Here is a 5812-nt window from a genome sequence, read left to right as displayed (position 1 = left end):
TCAAGATATTATACCTATACAACTCATTTAACAACATAAATCAAATTTCTAGTCCTTCTGAATTATTATTACCTACTGTTTTGGATAATAAGGAATTGCAGATTAGAAGTTAATTGCCTATTATAATTTAACTTGTTGTCACATTAGTTATGTTTTCAAGGTCAAACAAAGATACAGTTTATACAGGTCATCTTCCAATACTTCAGAGATCTATAGAACATGGCATTAAAATGTTTTAATAACATAGGCCTTTTTGTGACCATGAGACATATTTGCTCCTGGAAGCACCAATCTACTTCAGAGAAGATACTGGGCATCAAAGAAACTCCATATAGAGTTTACTTTCTTTATAACAAAAGTAAGTCACTGGGCAAGAAAATGCACTTACCTTGACTGTTGGCAGTATGCTGTCCTAATACAAGCAGGACACAAAAGAAAGTGATTGCCAAACATTGTCAAGACTAAGAGGGACAGCCATTCAGAACATCCTGCTTCACAGAAAAGTCTTTCAAATATGCTAGGCCTGTGACATAAGATGGATGCTTCAACATTGCAGAGGAACTTTGGGTGACTGTCCAGGCAGCCATCAGTTTTGTCATTTATCACAGTTTTGGAAGACTCGTGCTCTCCCTTCCTGCTTACTCAGTTAATAATATTTCCTTCTTGGTTCTCTGATGGAGTTGAAGACTAAATAGTTATAGTTTTACTTATTTATCAGATATAGAAAACAAGTTATGATAGAAAATAAATTATACACAAGACTTTGGACTCACCAAGATTGGATAGATATGGTGTATTTTCTCTGACTTGGTCAAATAAAAATTTACAAGATATTGTTGATATATTTATTGCCTGTTTATAGTGTGTGTGTGTGTGTGTGTATGTGTGTGTGTGTTTCTGTATGGTTTTTGCTATGTTAATTATAGCCTTCTTTTTATTTTAGATAAATGGGGGAATATAGTGGTATATTATTTGTGTCTTAATAAAGAAATCTTGCCCAATAATTAGTGCAAAGCAGCCACACTAGTCAACCATACAGGCCAGGGAGTAGTTATACACACCTTTAATCTTAACACTAGAAAGAAATATAAAACAGGAGGTCTCAGGCTCAGTTTCATTTGGAGGATTCATGGAAGCAGAATCACCCATTTTGAGTCTGAAGTAGAGGTAAGAGCCAGTGACTAGTTGCTTTGCTTTCCTGATCTTCAGGTTGAGCCCCACTATCAGTCTGTGTGTGTTTTTTTTTATTTGTGTTACAACACCATACTCTTGTAGGGAGGCTGTTTGCTCATTTCCCAGTGGCCTAGACTCCCAAAATAATCACAGAGAATCTATATTATTTAAATCACTGTTTGTCCAATCACTTAAGCATATTGCTAGATATCTCTTACATCTAGAATTAACCCATCTCTATTAATCTGTGTATTGCCACATGACTATGGCTTACCAGCAAGGTTACTTCTGCCAGCAAGGTTCCATCCAGTGTCTGTCTCTGTTGGGGCTACATAGCATCCCTTGACTCTGCCTTCTTCCTCCCATCATTCAGTTTAGTTTTCCTGCCTACCTCTGTTCTGCCCTGCTATAGGTCCAAAGCAGTTTCTTTATTAATCATTGATAATTACAGCATACAGAGGGGAATCCCACATCACCATACTCTTTAGACATATGACTTCCAGGTGGCAAGCTCAAACTGATCTGAAAGTCTCTTTCCTAAGCAATTATTTTCATAGTGTCAAAAAATATGATACAAAAATCGGTCATCAATTGTCCTATCTAGCTGTAAAGCCTACAAACCAAAATGAGCAGCATGCCAAGATAGTTCCAAGTGTGGAACAGTGGTTCTTATATTGTGGGTAAATAACATCCCTCTAATTAGACTTACAGCTCATTCAGTTGAAAGGAATTTATATGTATCACTGTAAATCCAGACAACTGCTGTGGCTGATGAGGTCACTGAGAAGAGAATCTACTACTGCTACTTTTTAAAGCAATGTAATTTCTTTTCTAAATATTTATCCTCATACTCACAGATAAATATACCTCTCACCCCTCATCAGAGAAGCTTCTTTTTCAACAGATTGAGGTTACTCAAGAGATACACAGGTAGTCAAAATGCAAAGAACTTATAACTGTGTGGTGTTGACCTCCATCTATAATGTAATCCCAAAATCAAATGCTCTGAGAAAATCATGAAAGATGAGGTGTAAAGATTCTAAAATCCATGCCAGGCATTGATGTTGCATGCCTTTAATTCCAACACTTGGGAAGCAGAGGAAGGAGGATCTCTGTGATTTGAGGCCAGCCTGGTTTAAAAGAGCTAGCTAGTTCCAGGACAGCTAGGGATATTATACAGAGAAACCGTGTCTTCAAAACAAAACAAAACAAAAACAAACAAACAAAAAAGAAATCTAAAATCCAGAGGGCCATGGCACTTGTAGATAAATCATGTTCCCTAAACTTAACAGAGAACATGCACCCATAAACTCTCAGCAATATGAACAAGACCAGCACAACCAGCACAATGGTAACTAACACAGAGACTCAAAATTGGCCAAAGTGCAGAGAATAGGGACCACGGAATGCTTAGCCATAAAGAGAACATATATAGCACACACATACACACACCTTTCCCATGGCGCGGTGATCGATCATTGCAGGACAGAGGCCAGAAAGAGTGTTAAGAGGCAGACTTGCTGATTACAAGGAAACATTTCCGGACACAACAGGGCAGCTGCACATATAAACTCACAGCAATTCTTAAAGCATGGACTAAAGCTGTGTAAGTCTGAGCCTGACCAAATCCTAGCATAGAGAGGGGAACTAAGCACAAAAATCTTACCCTAGCTGTGAAGTTACCAACAATTGTTACCTATTGAGAGAAGAAGGGACAGTTTCCTAGAAGAATCTTCCTTGATAAGGTAACAGTGTGCCAAAGGAAGCCTGTGCATCCAACAATATTTGGGCAGCACGAAACAAGTCTTGAAGGACTTGGAGGTAATAGTCAGAAATTTGGGTAAGGAGGGAATAGGAGTAAACTAGGGAAGATTTGGGAAAGTGGAGATTGTTATTAAAAGATTTCAAAAGAAAGAAAAGGACATAAAAATGTGGGTGTGTAAGGAAGGTGGATGGATCTGGGAAGACTTTGTGGAAATGGTAAATATGATCTAACTGCGTTGCCCAAAACTCTCAAAGAACTAATGAAAATGAATTCAAATAAACTAATAAATAATAAAGCAACAAAGAAATCATTTTATGAGAGATCAAAAGATTTGACATAAAAGAAGAGGTTGGAAATGTGCATGCTGCTTAGAAAGGAAATGCAAGTAAAAATAGCAGCATTTGCCACTTAGGAAACTGTTACAGTGAGCTGAGTTCTCTCTAAATTCTCTACACAGTATGCAGGAAAACAACTCACAATACTAATCACAGCCTTTTTACTGCTTCCCCAAGCTTCTCCAACAGTTCCTATACATTCTTCGATCATTGCCTTAGCAAGATATTGTCCTCATAAATATGCTGCAAAATATTTCAGAGATTAAATGTATTTTAACCTTCCAGACATGATACAAAAGACCTGGAATGTACTATTTCTAAATCTACAAAATATTAGCCCTTCCCTTACATTATTCTTTCATCTGCAAATAGAAAATTATTTTCTTTTTCTATTTAAATATTATACCCTTCTCATGTGTCAAACCAGATCTATTGCATTTTGCCGTTAGCTTTAAAAATGGGTCATTTCCCAATAGACAATCATAATAAAAAAAATAGTCTATCCTTAAATAGTAAGTGCCTTGAGAAACCCAGATAATATTGGCTTTTAAGGGAAACCCATTAAATCCTTTATGATTATAAAATTTGTGACTGTTTTATATTTTTCTGTAGTTATGCTTGTTTAAACTGCCACAGTAAACATTGTTAATAATATAAACCTGCTACTGTTGCCTTGTCGCTGACTTAGTTTGAAAACATGTATCATTCCCTAGACTTCAAGGAAGATGTTTAATAAGATATGAACCACAATGGCTTTACCCTGGTGAAAGGATGGTCTGTTTGTTTATCAGCAAGATTCATGTGCAGTTGGAGTCCTGGTTATCCATTAGCAGCAGCTTGGATTTTATTCACAGCCTCCCTATGAATACGAAGGATACTATTCATTAATTCAGACGTAATTGTAAAGTTCCTTTAGTTACTAACAGATGTGCTAATTAGGCCCACTCTAAATTACAGGGATTACATTTACTCCACTGGTGACTTGTTCTTGAGATGTAAATGAACTCTGACACCCATGTTTGGCTCCCTTTGTGAAAAGAATGCAAGTCCAGCTCCTCTGGCATTTTGCCTCAGTTCATTAGACACAGACCTTCTCAGTATGGGGCCTGGATTCAGTGGAAGTACAAACTGACAGAACTCTTCTTGCTTTAGGGCCCATAAAGTATTGCCTGTCAGTCAGTTCAACTCGGGTGATTACCATCCCGGGGCTGTCCACTTTTTGTGAACATACTCCCTAAAAGATTCTCTGCCAAGCTACTCAATGACCCAAGATGATATGGACAGATGAACACAGGAAGAAGCTTTGTTTTAAGTATGTGTGATGTGTGTAAGCATATTTAAATATGTATGGGCTCACCTGTGGGCATGGGGATGTGTTCAGGTGTGTATACCTAATTGTGTGCATACATGAAATGCCCAAAGCTGATGTCAGGTACCCTTTTCCATTGTTTTCCACCATGTTATTTGACTGGGCATCTCTGACTTTAATCCAAATTTCTCTATTATGTAAAAAGTACTTGGCTGTCTTTCTCTAGGGATCACTTCTCTCCACATTCTAAACAATGGCAGGCTACCGGCAGGCAGCTACATGCATCCAGCATTTACATGGGTGCTGTGGATTCAAAATTTGATCTTGACAGTTATATGACAAGGTCTTTGAGTACTGAGCCATTGCTACAGCTCAAAAGGTTATTTTTATTAAGGCTACCTCCCTGGTTGTGCTTGCTTACTTGAACCAAACCTACTCGCTATAAAATGTGACTGACTTCACAAGTCTTCCCTTCCTAATAACCTCATATTCTAGACAATACATTCTCTTTTCATTCTCTTCTTTCTGTCATTGAGCTCATCGTATGAGCAATGCCAATGACCCTTTCCTTGTTCCCAGATATATTTCTATTTTCCTAAGTTCCTCTGTGTCTAACGAAATGATGAAATGTGGTTATCAGATTAGAAACACCTTACATAAGAAGCAGTGTACTAGTCATGTACGAAGACTGTACAGTACTACTGATAAAACTGAACTCAGACTTGCTTCCTGGCATGCGTAGAAGCTAAGTTTGTAACCAGCATCTTCGGCTGGACTTGTGGACAAGTTGCTACCAGAATTTTAGGTCATAGTCCACACTCGTGGCACCCTTACAGCATCTCCTTACACCACATTCTACTACCTGCCATCTTGTGAGTTCTGTCAGATAGATAGTTCATGGTAAAGTAAGAAAAGAATGTATTCATTGTGACTATACTGCAGAACCGGTTGACCAGCATTTTACATTCTATTCTAGAGGCACTTATGGGAGCTTCTGTATTATACAGGGGAAAGATAATAGCAAGGATGGAGAAGGATGGAGGGGGAACAAAGAGTCTTTAGAATACTGTTTCAGTTGATCATTATCATAGGTCTGGTACTATAAGGATACCCCAATGGCATCCAGGAAATTTTTATTACTTTAAGGGAGCCATTCAGTTTCCATCATGGAGACTGACTTACAAGGTTCTCTGTTCCTAGCAGCGAAGATAGCTGGAAAAATGTGACTCA

The sequence above is a fragment of the Microtus ochrogaster genome, chromosome X (genome assembly GCF_000317375.1).
Source record: "Microtus ochrogaster isolate Prairie Vole_2 chromosome X, MicOch1.0, whole genome shotgun sequence".
Classification (NCBI taxonomy): Eukaryota; Metazoa; Chordata; class Mammalia; order Rodentia; family Cricetidae; genus Microtus; species Microtus ochrogaster.
The sequence above is the reverse complement of the archived record's forward strand: the minus strand, read 5'-3'. Positions refer to the sequence as shown.